Below are 17,150 nucleotides of genomic sequence, written 5' to 3'. Positions count from 1 at the left end.
CTTACCTCTAGCGCCCCCTGTGTGGCTGCACACGCTACACCAATGGCCACTGATACCATGCTGCCTACATATAGGGGGCCTCATAAGACTGGTGGGTACAGTATGTCACAATTACATGATAATGATGGACCAACGTGAGACATTACCAATATATTTTCCTAATAAATTCCTATTTATCAGCTTTGATTACTTTGGCATCACAGTAATCATAGTATGGGGGATATTGTGTGGCAGCCCACATCTCACCCCTGGCATGCTCACTGGCAATCAGCTCCAGGAATGTGAAGAGCCATATTGGCACACTTCTTGCTCCATGCCCCCTCTGATAAGACTGCAACTTGTCCCTGTGTGAAGGATGGGGGCGAGAGTCTCCCTCCTCTGCCTGTGCCGCCCCCCGATCCCTGTTGCATCCCCAGGAGGAGGAGGACGGGGAGATTTCCCTGGCAGCTTGCTTTGCCACTTGTGAGTTGCTGCAGCAGCGGGTTCCTCAGACTTGCAGAGGCGGAGGTGGAAGCGGAGGCGGCGCTGGGCTGCAGAGAGAAGCGCTCGGGCTCGGAGCCACTCACCACTGCAATGTAGAGGGAGCGGGTAACCCTGTGCCAGGGACCTGCCAGCTGCTGCCACCGCTCCACGTCCTGCAGCCCGGCACTGGCGCTGCCTCTGGCTCCTGCTACTTCTGACATCTGACAGCAGCAGGTAGGGTCGTGGCTCCTTCCATATATCTCCAGCTATAGTGGGCACACTCATGGGCACTGGGCACTTTCTCCATGTCATACTCTGTGTGGGACAGTGGGGATTTGTCATCGGTATAACTTTTACTCTGTCCTCATCTGGTAGAAAATGGGACATATTCAGTCTGTGCCCTGCTCTATATGTCAGGACAGCACCACCCCATGTGCCATCTCCAAAACCCACCCTGCCAACATAGCCTGTGCCCAAAGTTACAAAGCTGCCTTTTCTTCATAGAGATAGTCATAATGATAACATCCACAGGTCAGATCTATAGGTAGTATATGCATCCAAACCCTTGTAAATAAGTAATAAATGTATCTATAAATATATATATATATTTTGGATGGATATATATATATATATACACACAGTATATCCACTATACCACTTTAAATAGCATGCTGCATATGATTGTTTAACATAATATTATTAATAAAGTCATGTATAATTATACTGAGTATCATCACTATGGTGCCATTATTTATTGTTATGTAGTCTATATTGTATGTGGCTACACTGGAGATATGTTTCTACATATGGTAATATATAGTATTCTGTACACGATTATTACCTAGTGATGGTATACTATGGACAATGTATACTTCATTATATATAATAGGAGTTCTGTTACTTTATATCTCATATTTGTGGCAGCTATGTTATTCTATATAGTTGGGTATTCTGTTGTACAATATATTACCACTATGGCCTGCATTATATATATATATATATATATACTATTATCCACATGTTCTGGATTCAGTGGGATGTGCTTCTGTCCTGGCATAAAATCTTGTCTACCAGGCAGAAGTACTCCACAATGCCAATTGGCAGCAGGAAAAGTAAGTGATGTGTGGGCACCTAGTTTGCTCCTCACACGTGCTGTAACTTCCTCCTAGTCATTGATCAGTACCATCAGCGTGGAAGAGGTAAGTGCACTATGCTAACTTTATTATGGGGCCACACTGGCTAATATATGTATGGGGCACTGCTTGGCACAGTGTCCACAAGTCAGTGAGGCAATGTTGCATTTCTCCAAAGAAGATAACGCAGCAGCGAACACATTGGGATCAATGGTAAACAGAGAGCGTTTCCTTTATTTCTAGATTCCGGACTTCTCATCGGGACGTTGCAGCTTTGTTCCCTATTTTGCATTATTCTATCTGGGATCTTGGATTCTCCATGTCCTTAGGTTGCATTTCTGGCTCTTGTTTGCTGCTGTCATTTTATCTTATGTATCTGGGATTCCCCAGAACCTGACATTTGTGATCCTTTCCACTGCCCTGTGATCTCCAGTTCTGATCCCTGACTATAAAGACTGGAAAAATAAAAGATGTCTGGTCCATTTGGATGGGCATTATTTTGGAAATACTATCACTATAATATAATGTAAAGTAATAGGAGTTAATTAATGGTCCCCCGCTATAGGAAGAATATGGACAGTTCTGTGTTGAAGCTGCTGGCGCTGCTATTTGGCCTACACTTGGGCACAACATTTGGGAAATAGATATAAAGTGGCATCAGGGGGTACAGGGGTGGATTATGGTGGGGCATGCAAATAAAATGTTTTTATGTTCATGACTCCATGATAGTGACTTACACACTGCAGAATCCAGGATGAGTTAATGCTGTATTAATATGGGGCCATATGCAGACGGCAGCATTGTCCATTCCCAGTCCGGTCTGTATAATTATTATATAGGGTTGCTTCTGACCACACTGACCTCCTGCAATCTAGATATACTGGATACGTACCATGCTGTGTGCCCTGTATATACACTCACTGGCCACTTTATTAGGTACACCTGTCCAACTGTGTGTTAAGACTTAATTTCTAATCAGCCAATCACATGGCGGCAACTCAGTGCATTTAGGCATGTAGACATGGTCAAGACAATCTCCTGCAGTTCAAACCGAGCATCAGTATGGGGAAGAAAGGTGATTTGAGTGCCTTTGAACGTGGCATGATTGTTGGTGCCAGAAGGGCTGGTCTGAGTATTTCAGAAACTGCTGATCTACTGGGATTTTCACGCACAACCATCTCTAGGGTTTACAGAGAATGGTCCGAAAAAGAAAAAAAATCCAGTGAGCGGCAGTTCTGTGGCCGGAAATGCCATGTTGATGCCAGAGGTCAGAGGAGAATGGGCAGACTGGTTCGAGCTGATAGAAAGGCAACAGTGACTCAAATTGCCACCCGTTACAACCAAGGTAGGCAGAAGAGCATCTCTGAACGCACAGTGCGTCGAACTTTGAGGCAGATGGGCTACAGCAGCAGAAGACCACACTGGGTACCACTCCTCTCAGCTAAGAACAGGAAACTGAGGCTACAATTTGCACAAGCTCATCGAAATTGGACAGTAGAAGATTGGAAAAACGTTGCCTGGTCTGATGAGTCTCGATTTCTGCTGCGACATTCGGATGGTAGGGTCAGAATTTGGCGTAAACAACATGAAAGCACGGATCCATCCTGCCTTGTATCAACGGTTCAGGCTGGTGGTGGTGGTGTCATGGTGTGGGGAATTTTTTCTGGGCACTCTTTGGGCCCCTTGGTACCAATTGAGCATCGTTGCAACGCCACAGCCTACCTGAGTATTGTTGCTGACCATGTCCATCCCTTTATGACCACAATGTACCCAACATCTGATGGCTACTTTCAGCAGGATAATGCGCCATGTCATAAAGCTCGAATCATCTCAGATTGGTTTCTTGAACATGACAATGAGTTTACTGTACTCAAATGGCCTCCTCAGTCACCAGATCTCAATCCAATAGAGCATCTTTGGGATGTGGTGGAACGGGAGATTCGCATCAGGGATGTGCAGCCGACAAATCTGCGCCAACTGTGTGATGCCATCATGTCAATATGGTCCAAAATCTCTGAGGAATGCTTCCAGCACCTTGTTGTATCTCTGCCACGAAGAATTGAGGCAGTTCTGAAGGCAAAAGGGGGTCCAACCCGTTACTAGCATGGTGTACCTAATAAAGTGGCCAGTGAGTGTATATCACGTACTATATGAGCTAATGGCTGTGTGATTTTGTTGGGATAGTTATACCGTCTTGTATAACAACAGAAATACCAGCAATAACTATGAAAATAAAACCCGGCTGGAAGAAAGTCATTTATTTAGTTTTATTAAAAATATGCCAATTCCAACTGAGCCAGAGGGACCCATATCAAAAAAGAACATCGCAGAGCGGAATCTTCTCTTATGCTACATATAGTTACTCTAATAATACAGTATTTAGCAGCCAGTAAATAACAGTAATGTAATTGCTGGAAAAAAGGCATAAAATATTGTATTATTGTAATTACCCAAATTTCAGCATTGTCCATGGAACCTCCTCCTTTTGTGCTGTCACTTTTGGCAATGTTTGATGAATTTAATGCAAATTCAAAGTTTTTTTTGTAATATGCTTCTTTTTTTTTTTTTTTTTTAAATTATCTCTCAACCCTTACATTAGGCTTTAAAATGTTGAAAGTCTCCTACCAGAGTGCAATTGGCAAAAATGCAAAAAGTCTCAAATGATCAATTAGCCCAAAAACATCTGAACAATGAAAACCACGTTCATATTGTCCAGCAAACCTAAATAATGATGAGGAATGAAGTAGGTTGTGTAAAAAAGGAGTAAAAACCATTCTCATTGGGCAGCTACCTATGTATAAGTGTACATGCAGCAATACCTGTCAGTGACGGATAGGACCGAACATCCCAGAAACAGCCCAATCTTTTCAGCTCCTCGGATCTGTAACCTGTTGCCTGCTGATTGGACTGCATTTTCATGGTGACGTGTTCCCTTTAAATAATTCATATTCCTGGCATTTCTATTTTTCTATTTGATAAATGAAGATCCAGATTTTATTAACATTGGGGCAGATTCATTAAACGGAACCTGTCAGGTCCCCTGATGCTTAGAAGCTGCCTCTGGATCGCCCGCCAGGGCAGTGGGGTACTCGGTACCGGGCCGGTATTTCACTGGGAAGTGTCACAGTAGCGATGACCCGGTCTGTGGCCCTGGGCATCCATGTAAGGGAGTGAAGTGATGGAATAAAGTTTATGAATAGATGATTCGTGACGCCACCTGTGGTGTTTGGCAAATGTTAAGCCAACGCTGCAGACAGATCCTCTGGGACAGATGGTGTAGTGCAGAAATGATGTTATAGCCCTCCACAGGCAGGGCTGTAGTCCCAGGGCAGTGTAGGTGGGTGTTGGGAAGGAAGGTGCAGTATCAGGCACAGAGATGTAGCAGTGCCGGGGAGGTTGCAGCAAGAAGGCAAGGACACAATAGGTTGCAGTTTCTTTACCTTTACTTTTCAAATGCAGTCCAGGGTCCTGAGTACAGATGGCACAGGAGCTGGTTAGCCTGGAAGCAAATCAGGAATCACTCTGGCAGATGGGTTGTGCAGTCTCCTTACTAGCGCTCTCAATGAAGAACTCCCAGTACTGAGTTACACTGGAGTTCCTTCTTTATGATGTTATCCACACTCCACTCGCATGGCAGACAGCCGTAGCCTTCTATCTCTCTTGGCTCACCCGTCGCTGTTGTGCCTCCGAGGATTATGTGGGAAAAGAGCATTTACAGCTTCCTATTCCTATGGTTTCTGGTACAGGACCGTTAGTATCCATACACCCTTGGAGACCAGGCTCCATGTCATGCGCTATCACTGGGACTGAGCTCTCCACTTTCCTCAGTCTCCCCAGCTCTTCTCCTCCACGTCTGCACACGACGCCATCCTCACACTAACTAACTAATTTCCCCTCCTGGCCCTCAGAGAGCACTCCTCCCCCAATTCTGGTTCAGAGCTCCCTCTGCTGGCCCGGAGTGGGAACTATGTTGCATGCTATGGTTAACTGCCAGAGAGACCCTTCATTGCTTCCAGGCATGACATCACTCTCCCTAGGAGGAAGGCAATGCCACTGTGGCGACCATACTCCTGGGGGCGCCACACCTCCATGATCTGGTATCCCAGTAATGTGTGTATTGTTTTTGCATTGTTTTATGAAACTGCACAATTGACTGTAAAATCAACGTAGATACAGCACCCCGCTGTATGGTAATGAAACCGGACTAGGCTGGTGAGGCTTTTTCTCACTGAGATGAGACCTGATTCAGAAGCTGAAGTCACGCTCCTTGGACATGACGGATAGATAGTTCTTCCACTGCCAGCATCTTCACAATTTCCACTCCTACCAGCAGAGAAGACCTGGGACAGGGGAGGAGAGATGCCCAGAGTAGCACAAACTATGAAGATGCTGGTTGTCTAATCTTCCTTCTTCCACTGTCTCTCACTGCTTCCTTATCAAAGAGTAGTGTGCTCCTGAAAATTGACACTTCACACCAGCGGCATTGGTCAGGATGATAGTCTGAACTGTGCGCTCTCCTATACTGTAAGCAGAGGCATTGGTCAGGATGCTAGTCTGAACTGTGGGAAACAAACAAACAACCACGTACTCGCGCTAAAGGATCAGACACCATAAAACATTACTGATTAATTAAGCACATGATGAGTACCTGTAATAATCTTTGATGAAATCATAAAATTCTGGGTGAGATAGGATGATTGTCCTCAGACACACTGACCACGCTAAAAAATATAAACAATAATATACACAGTAATGTTTAGGAATATTAATAACCTAAAAGTAATAATTATCGTTCTGAGAAATAATTTATTGTATAAATAGCAATCATGCACCTTAGTACAAGTGAAGAGCTGTGTTATCAATATGAGCGTTGAGTAAAATATCATATAGGTTTAAAATCTGCATAAAAAGCCAGAAAAAAATTTAAAAAATGTTATTATAAAAAATAGTTGTCACATCAGCTTCCATCAAGCTGATACATATAAGTGAAAATCCGCAGTCATTTAGAAAACAATTCATTAACCCGCAGTATGAAAATGCCAAAATGCAACCTCCAAATGAGAGATTTTCTAGACACCGCTTAGTAGCAAGGCATCAAAACTGCCAGTCCTTGCAAGTTCTAACAGTGTTCATAGTAAAAGTACCTTCATTCCAGTGAATCTTGAATGGACCTCCGTAAGTCCGCTTATAGGTACACCTGGTTTGCGGTATAGCTGGACGAGATCCTCCTGGAGTGGCAATATGTCCTGGAGCATTGTCCCGGCCGGCGACAAGCTCCCAGGATTAATAGTATCTGAAGCGCGGATTGCCACGTTAAACGCTGGTGAGGTTTCGATAGACCTGCACAAGCGCAGGACCTGTCTGACGTGCTGACGTGGTTCAGGTTTCGTGACTGACAGAGTCACTTGGTGCTAATTCACGTGGTGCTTGATTTAGCAGTCAGTCACGAAACCTGAACCACGTCAGACAGGTCCTGTGCTTACGCAGGTCTAACGAAACCTCACCAGCGTTTAACGCGGCAATCCGCGCTTCAGATACTATTAATCCGGGGAGCTTGTCGCCAGCCGGGACAACGCTCCAGGACATATTGCCACTCCAGGAGGATCTCGTCCAGCTATACCGCAAACCAGGTGTACCTATAAGCGGACTTACCGAGGTCCATTCAAGATTCACTGGAATGAAGGTACTTTTACTATGAACACCGTTAGAACTTGCAAGGACTGGCAGTTTTGATGCATTGCTACTAAGCGGTGTCTAGAAAATCTCTCATTTGGAGGTTGCATTTTGGCATTTTCATACTGCGGGTTAATGAATTGTTTTCTAAATGACTGCGGATTTTCACTTATATGTATCAGCTTGTTGGAAGCTGATGTGACAACTATTTTTTATAACATTTTTTATAACATTTAAAAAAAAAAATTCTGGCTTTTTATGCAGATTTTAAACCTATATGATATTTTACTCAAAGCTCATATTGATAACACTTCACTTGTACTAAGGTGCATGATTGCTATTTATACAAGAAATTATTTCTCAGAACGATAATTATTACTTTTAGGTTATTAATATTCCTAAACATTACTGTAAATATTATTGTTTATATTTTTTAGCGTGGTCAGTGTGTCTGAGGACAATCATCCTATCTCACCCAGAATTTTATGATTTCATCAAAGATTATTACAGGTACTCATCATGTGTTTAATTAATCAGTAATGTTTTATGGTGTCTGATCCTTTAGCGCGAGTACGTGGTTGTTTGTTTGTTTCCTTCTTTACTGTTACTCCGTTGTTGTAGGGGTTTTTGCAGTACTTGCAGCAGAGGCAGCCCATTTATACTAGCGCCGCTGATAAACCATTCACTAGTCTGAACTGTGCCCTCTCCTATACTGAAAGCAGAGGCATTGGTCAGGATGATAGTCTGAACTGTGCGCTTTCCTATACTGTAAGCAGAGGCAGCTTTGCTTCAGAGCTGTGCTTGCAAAGCATCCAGGGCAGGTTTTTGACAAAGTGGGGCCCTGGGCAAAAGTTTAAAGTGTGGCCCCAAATGCTAACATTTTGCTCCATCACACAGAAACATTTCTGTTCTATTTACATGCACTGAGTTCAGGCGGTTAAACGAGCGCAATCGACAATATTTAAGTCGTTTGACGCTTGTTTCCCGTCCTCTACATCAGCTGAGGAAGAATGATGGGCACAGGACACTCACTAGTAGATCAATCTGTCCCCATACAATATCATGCTATCAGCAGCATACAGTATTTGCAGTTTCCACTGGGTGATGTGCTGCTGAGAATAATGATTTTTGTTCCGGCATAAACAATCCAATCACTTAATGAAAAGGCAACATTTTTCTCATTTAGTATATGTGGCGCCCCTAAGGGTCCAGTTGCCACAGACCTCAGCTAGAGATGTGGTACTCCGCTCTTGGGTAAGTAGGGGGCACTACCCAGGACCCACACACTAGCACCCAACACTAGACCCCGCTGTAAGGAAGACAGCGCGGGGTTGCTGCGGCTCCGGGGGGCACCTGCAGGAAGGAGCGGAGGTTCCAGGGATGTTAAAGGGGAAGCAGAGATAACATAGTCACACAAGCCAAGGTTCAAACACAGAGAGGGCAGCGCAGTACACAGGGGCAGTCAGAAGGATAGTCAGAACGTAGCAAGAGATCAGTTAACCAGGACGGGCAATAAACGGTACAAACACGACAGGCAAAAATCACAACGAGGACGGAACCAGATCAAAACCAGACAAACAGACAATAGCACAGGCACAAAGCACAGCAGGGTCAGACACACTCAGCCAAGGGTCAGAGTATAAAAGACAAAGAATGGTCTCACAGTGAGGCTATAAAAAGCCTCCCTCCCAGGACCCAGAAAGAGGCCATCAGAGTTAACCCTGCAACTACCTAATCTGAGAACCCAGTAAACCATGACAAGTCATCCATATAGTATAATGCACTCCAGATAGTCCTCCATATAGTATAATACACCCCCCTATAGTCCTCAATATAGTTTAATGCAGGGGTTGGGAACCTTTCTTCTGCCAAGGGCCATTTTGAATTTTATAATAGCGTTCAGGGGCTGTATAAAATTATTCACTTAAACGTTAGCCAACTATATTTCTTCAAACATTTAAATAATTTTCAGCTCCCCCACACACAGTATAGTGCAGCTCCCCCACACACAGTATAGTGCAGCTCCCCCCACACACAGTATAGTGCAGCTCCCCCCACACACAGCATAGTGCAGCTCCCACCCTTACACAGCATAGTGCAACTCCCCGCACACACACAGTATAGTGCAGCTCCCCCCACACACAGTATGGTGCAGCTTCCCTCCACACACAGTATAGTGCAGCTCCCCACACACACAGTATAATGCAGCTCCCCCCGAACACAGTACAGTGCAGCTCCCCACCAACACACAATATAGTGCAGGCGCAGCTCCCCCAATACACAGTATAGTGCAGACACACACAGTGTAGTGCAGACACACACAGTGTAGTGCAGCCCCTGCACTCACACACGCACACACACAATAAATCATACACACACACTCACACAATACTCACCCCTTCTCCATGTTCCCCACGCTGCTCCAGGCTCTGCTGCTCCGGCCTCATCGGCTCCTATGTTGGTACAACATGGCGCACAATGAAGTGACGTCATCACGTGCCCACTGAGTCACAAGCAGAGGGGGAGTGATGGGAGAGAGAGAATCTCACGTGCTCTCCTCCATCACTGCTTTCAACTGTATTGGTGTCTATGATGCCAATAAGTTGATTGAGTAATGGCGGCGGTGCTGGGCCACATAGCAGCGGTCCGTGTGCACCTCTGAAGAATTAAAGGGCCCGCGGACAAAAAATGGGCAAAGTGGCTGCGGGCCGCACCAAGTGATATTACGGGCCCTATACCATGGGCCAGACGTTCCCCACCCCTGGTTTACTGCATCCCATAGTCCTCTATATAGAATAATACACTCCTCATAGTCTTCCATTAGTATAATGCACTCCCCATAGTATTTCACATAGTATAATGCACCCCCATAGTCCTTGATAGAGTATAAGAAAAAGTGAACAATTTGTAAAAGTACATTAAAAATGCATGATGTTGGTATATATGTACTAAAGTGAATAGGACTTTTAGTGGGGCCATGCACTACAAAATGCATAAATCATATAACAAAAATTGCACAAAAACCAAATACTTGAATAATAATAAAAAATATATCTTTATTATGTTATGTTAAAAATTTGACAAACAGCTGGACCAAAAAATGTAAAAGGTGCAGCATCCCCAATAATTGGTATATTAATAAATAGTAATAGGTAACTCAAAAGTATGCATAGGTAGAAAAGTTAAATGAACACTCATAATATGGAAGGATCATTCCTTTAAGTTCCATAGAAAGTAGTGCTATAATAAGCCTCCACACTATACACTACAGTATAATGCAAATCCGTATAGTATAATGCAGCCCCCATTTAGTATAATGCAGCACCCATAGAGTATAATGCAGCCCCCATATAGCATAATGCAGCCCCATAGTCCTCCAGTATTATGGTCAGTACGTACACACTAATTTAAAAATAAATAAATACAATACTCACCTCTCCATGTTACCCTGCTGCTCCAGTCTCTGCAGCGCATCTACTCAGCAGCTCCATGGCACAGTCTGGTATGAAGTGACGTCATCGCGCCCACCGCAGCAGAAGCAGAGGGGGGGAATGATAGGAGAGGGAGTGTCACTTGATGCTCTCTCCTCCATTATTGCTTTCAACTTTATCAGCAGCTATGATACTGATACAGTTGAATGCACGATGCGGGGGCAGAGCTGGTGCTGGCATCGGGCCCCTTATTGGTCACTGGCGGGGGGCATGGGGGCCCTAGGAAAATGCCTAGTTTACCTGACCGTAACGCCGGTTCTGCAAACTGCTTGCAAGTTGCTTGTTTTTAGAAGCCCTTTGCAATTTTACCAATTTAAGAGGTTGAAACAATCCCTATAAAGCTTTTCTTGTTTGCTTTGGCCCTAATTTTGTGAAAGAAACTGAGAAACTCTTTAAACATTGTCAATCTCAGGACAAGTACAGCACGCAGATCAATGTTATTTAGTGGAGCAGCGCAGATGTGCATTTTCTTTTCGCTGAGAGACTGCACGGGAAAAAAATGCAGCATTGCAATTCTGCAATTAATACTGTAAGAAAACGGATTTCACATGCATTGCATATGGATTTTTTTCACTCTTATGTGAACTTAGCCTTAGACTCAGACCAACTAACAGAAGATTCATTAAATGTATAAAACTGGCTCATACTTTATGATAAATTTGGAAAATCTTGCTAGCTAAGCTAGGTTTAGTCCATACCAATGTTATGCACCAACATTTTCGTGCAATTTTGCCCATTTTGGTGCGTTTTACTCCACACTCATTTTTCCAATACTATCTTGCCAAACTTGTCTAAAACACATAAATATTGCATGAGGTATGTAGACTTTTGGAACAATTTGTGTCAACATGTTGGTGTATTCAATTTAGGGAATCTCTCCCAATGTCATTAAGCCCACAAATCTAAAATTTTAGATGTTTGTCATAAAGATAAGCTTATCATTTTTTTTTCCAAGGTTACTCCTTCAAGAGTGAACAAGCATGTGTACTCATCATTAAAGTAGATTCTCTTCCTTTTGCTGTTGTTTTTTTTTGCAAATGGATAGGACATGTTCTCTCTCTATGCCTCCTAAGTGGGTGCACTCTGTCTCATCACTTTTGGATTCCCTCTACTCTCTTCAATGAAACAGTGAAAGACAAGTTGCAGCTTCATATCCCTCCTCCCTCTCCTCCTGTTTCTATTTATTGTGGTTTGTGAGGTATTTTGTAAACATTACTAGAGACCCTGCAGGCAGAATAATCACACTTCCTTTAATAAGATCGATTGCATATGTCCATGTATTTAGAGGTACCACTGATGGATAGGTTTAATTTATTAATTATATGGTTTGTCCCATAACAAACCTTTTTTTAAAATATTGCAAAACATTGCATTATTTTTGTGCAGTTATGCAACTCCTTTTGAATGCCCCCAGTATGTTTAATAAAATGAGGAAAAAATCATATTTGCCTCTGGGACCGGCACATCTCCTCTACACTGAGTGCTGTGTTCCCCTATGATCCTGTGTAATTGTTTATGTCATGTGAATGCCATCTCACCCGACTTAAACATTGTCATAAAATCACCAGTGGACACTGAGCTTGGAGGGCAAAAGTGTCGCTGGTTCGGGAGGCAAAAATGCTTTTTTCTAATTTTATTTAGTAGACTGGGGGCAGCCAAAGGCATTGTCCAGTAGTAGACAATCCCTTTAACCAAGATTAGTTGCAGTCTGTAGTAGAGATATGAAACAGGTAACAATGTGCCTTAGTGAACGTAATAAATATAGTGTGCGTATCAGGCCCCATTTCAGGACCCAAAGTAGTATAACATAATACACTAAAATAGACAAGTTGCTATAGAAACAGCTTCCCATTTACAGTGTTCATCTTTAGATATTAAATACTAGTATAAAATCAGTATTAAAATTGTAATACCTGCTCCACATTACAGTAATATCATTCATATCCAGCCTTGTTTAATCCTTTCATGCTTTTGGCTAATGATGACTTTATGGCTAATGATGCTATTCAATTTAACTGTTTAAATCTTTTTTTCATCCCATAAGATGATGATATATGATTAGGATATCCATAACACAATATTCATTGAAGGTATAACCTCTGAGACACCCTTGATCCTAAGATTAGTGAGGATGCATCTCTACATTCCCTTTACTGTTTTACTCTGCCAAAACAGTCACTGGTCACCTAGTAGTTGTAAAGTCTGTCTGAGCGGTCAACTAGTAGTTGTAAAGTCTGTCTGAGACTGTCGGCTCTGACTTGGCGCTAGCCACTCCATTTATCCAAGAGGAACTATGCTTTCACTTTTTAAACCAGAGTATATATGGAGTTCTGGACTTACAATGAGCCTCCTTGGGTTGTGTCCATGGAGTATCTGATGGCTGAAGGAGCGAGTCTGAGGTAAAGGAGTCAAACTAGTCAGGTCAGTAACTGCAGGTACAGAGCCAGGGACAGAATCAGAAAGCAAAACCATAGTCTGGCAAATAGACAGGGACTGACACCTGTATGCCAGAAAAAGTAGAGTCTAAGGTGAGGATCGAGGAGAGTAAAAGAGCAAGTCAAAGTCAGAATATCAAGCTATTATTTTTATTAAACATATCTAGTTGTCCAATTTTTTTTTGTTTTTGTCTTGTTTTTTTCTACAGATTTTTGTGATTTGTGTGCCCTGTTTTTGTGTATGTTTTTGTTTTTTGTTTTTACATTTTTACATATCGTATGTAACGTTTTTACTTTTTCACTTAGTCCCACTGTGGGACATGTATATTTTTTACTTTGATCGTTGGTCTCATGCACTGCAGTACCCTTGTACTGCAGTGTATGTGATCTGTGAGTGGCTTACTGACAGAGCTTATATCCATCACAGGCCACCATACCCTGTGGTCATCAGATGACCTCAGGTTTCCATGGCAAGGATCACCCATGATTACAATATCGGTGGGTCGATTCTGCCATAAGGTTTTTTTTAACCTTAGATTTACAATGGTATTTAAGGTGTTAATTGGCCCCGATCGGTTCCAGTACCAGTTGTTGCGTACAGCTGTCACCAGTGGGAATTGCGCCTGCGGGGCGCTATTCACTTCTTCCTGACTGCCGTTTTAATGCATATTGGCGGTTGATAAGGGGTTAAAATAATCTCTGGAGGCAGATTCTCATGCAGATCAGTGTCAGTCCCATAGCCTGGAGCAGCTCACTTACATATAAGAAAGACGTGGATTTTTCTGGAATAAGACATTGGATCGCAGATATCAAGGTCTTATTTTATTCATCTTTCTTCCTACATGCCAATATAGAGGGCTAAGGAGGGATGATACTACTGACAGATTCCTTTTAAGACCAGATAAGTTTTAAACTATTCAGATATGTATCGACATCCGAAGTGTCCATGTTGGAAGCTGAAAGAGAACAAAACTTAGGATGATAAACCAAAATTAGAGAAAAAAGTTTTGCTGGCTCTTAATAGCAGTTATTTTTAAACTCAACAAATGGAAAATATTCCTGTAAGGGCTCATACTCACTTGTGAGAGACTTGCACGATTCTCGTGCGAGTGTCTCGCGTGAAAACCTGGCACTGCCACCGGCACTCAGACCGGAGCGTGCGGCTACATGTATTTCTATGCAGCCACACGGTCCAGTCGCAGTGCCAGCGGCAGTGCCGGGTTTTCATGCAAGAGACTCGCACAAGAATTGTGCGAGTCTCTCGCAAGTGAGTATGAGTGACTGATGATAATTAATTGCAGTCCAATGTGCACCATTGCAAAACTTGTATATGGGTCCCACCACCACCAGCATGTTGCTCAGCTGTGTGGTCCCAGTCGTGTTGATAGAGTCTGTGTTAGCCCCTAATAAAAAATATACAAATACAATATATAAATCTAACAGAAAAGTACAGCAATATCAATTTTTTAAGTAATACTTCTACCTACCTCTACATACCTCTAAGTAATACCTCTAAAAATATAGTTCCATATAGTTACCGAATAACAAATATCACTATACTGTTTCTGAGCAAATTTCACTATACCAATACCAATATTACCAATAACATCACACTGAAGCGCAAAATAATGTTGTTGTCACATGATGACCATATGCTACCATTATATTGTATATGAATATATCCACCATCCTGTTTATTATCAAGATCTACAACACCAAAAACAATATAACAATAATGGCACATACAAGGGATAAATAACACCACACAATGACCATATACTGTATTATAACTACTCGGTGTCTGAATATACCAAAAACACTATAAAGAGTACGATTCCCGAGAGTAAAATAGAACACAGTAGTGATGCCCCCTGTGTCCCTCTTACGTATAATAGAAATGACAACGTCCTTCTTTGCAGCCCTCATATAGTAGTAATATTCGCCTTTGGGTCCACATAAATTAATGATGTTCCCCTTTGTGGCCCTCATACATTGATAATGTTCCCTTAGGTGGCCCCATACGTTAATAATGTATCATATTTGGCCTCATACATTAATAATGTCCCACTATGTAGCTGAATACATTAATGAAGTTCCCATATGTGCCACCCTAAACTAATAATATCTTCCTTTGCGGCCCCAATAACCTAATATCTTCCTATGTGTCCCCCATAACCTAATAATGTCCCCATATGTGACCACGCAGTGCTCCTCACATTACTATTGATAATACGTTCATCTACCCCTGCTTCCATGCTGAGCTTCTCTATCTTCATCCTTCTTAAGGGCCCGTTACACATAGCGATATCGCAAGCAATATCGCTATAACGTCACTGGTTTTGTAACGTAGCAGCGATATTGCTAGCGACATCGCTGTGTGTGATATTTACCTCCGACCGGCTCCCCCGCTGGTTATCACTGATCGCGCGAGAACGTCCTGGACCATTTCTCGTCGTCTGCTTCCTGCTGTGGCGACGAGCGACAAGTGATGCGGGCGGGAGGACATCATCATCGCCTCGTCTGACAGGTAAGGAGCGACCGCCAACCACTGCTATGTCGCTAGTGAGATCTGCCTGTGTGGCAGCTCACTAGCGACCACTTAGCGATGCACCAGCGATCCTGACCAGGTCATATCGTTGTCGGGATCGCTAGTGCATCACTAAGTGTAACGGTACCCTAAGGCTTATCAGGGGCCCACACGTGCATGGCGACACCTGACATCAATGTGCGTGATGCTCTGGAGCTGCTGGCTGCTGATAGGTCTGCGACTGTAGAGTAATCGAGGGGCAGGGAGCCAGTTGCTCTGTGCTTTGCAACAGATTTCAGCTGCAATCGTTATGCTCTTGGCTATTTTTTGGACAATGATCATTAAGTAAAGGCACATGCTAGTGATATGCCATTCCTTTATGAGAAGGAAAACCCCTGTAATATATTTAATTTTGGCTTGTAGGATGTAGAGTTGTGAAACAGGTACTATGAATTCCCATAAAGACAGAAACTATACTTACATTTTGAATGAATGTGCATTAAATTTTTTTAGTAACTCTGCAAATGCATTACATCAGATATCTTGTAAGATCGCAAATTAAATCCTTTGTTACAGTCTTTATTTTTATTCATAATTATGTAAGATTGAGAGCTGAAATCTTCCACGCTCTTTTCAGTATTTTGCTCTAATAATTTGTATTTCGGGAAGTGTAGTCTTTACTCTAAGAAATATGTAATGATCTGATGTCATAAAAAGGCATGACAGGAGCTGAGCTTTTAAGAATCAGTCAGGGAATCTTGTTGACTGTTCCAATGTCAAACATCAAAAGCCAGCAGGTAATAGTAGGTTTGCTGTTATGCTGTTATCCCACAAGATCATGGCAGTGGGTCCAAGGTCTGCAAATCTTTTTGCCCAAATCTAAGGGTTCAGTGCATGTTGTTCATGCCAGTCTTGATGTGCGTTTGCTCCGGTGCTCCTAGTCTTCTATTCTTATCTTTGCTCCTTGTCCTTGGATTTGCCTTGACCATCCGTTTGCCTAGCCCTTTTGTCATGGAATTCTGAACTCAGACTGTTACCTGACTACATCTTTGACTCACCTCTCTATGAAGTACCCTACTAGCTTTTGACGTTGGGCCTTTTGACTAATCGGCCGCTCTGCTTGTCCATGAGTAGTGACTAGCATCACAGTCTCTTCCTACAGTGGGGAAAGTAAGTATTCGATACACTGACGATTTTACAAGTTTTCCCACATACAAAGAATGGAGAGGTCAGTAATTTTTATAGTAGGTACAGTACATTTCAACTGTGACAGACTGAATCTTTAAAAAAAAATCCAGAAAATCACATTGTATGATTTTTGCATAATCAATTAGCATTTTATTGAATGAAATAAGTATTTAATACAATAGAAAACAGTAATTAATATTTGGTGCAGAAACCTTTGTTTGCAATTACAGAGGTCAGACGT

The 17,150-nt window shown here is 42.7% G+C and overlaps 1 protein-coding gene across 1 annotated transcript in view; it reads left to right on the top strand.

The window, feature by feature from the left end:
- The first annotated feature begins 452 nt into the window (after positions 1–452).
- ANKRD34B (ankyrin repeat domain 34B) overlaps positions 453–17,150 on the top strand; it is a 63,655-nt gene continuing 46,957 nt past the window's right edge. The window contains exon 1 of the mRNA XM_073581056.1: positions 453–696. The gene's annotated coding sequence lies outside the window, so the exon portion shown is untranslated. The remainder of the gene's footprint in view (positions 697–17,150) is intronic.

The sequence above is a fragment of the Dendrobates tinctorius genome, unplaced genomic scaffold (genome assembly GCF_039654945.1).
Source record: "Dendrobates tinctorius isolate UK_male_01 unplaced genomic scaffold, ASM3965494v1 ptg000003l, whole genome shotgun sequence".
NCBI classification, from domain to species: Eukaryota; Metazoa; Chordata; class Amphibia; order Anura; family Dendrobatidae; genus Dendrobates; species Dendrobates tinctorius.
The sequence above is the reverse complement of the archived record's forward strand: the minus strand, read 5'-3'. Positions and strand labels throughout refer to the sequence as shown.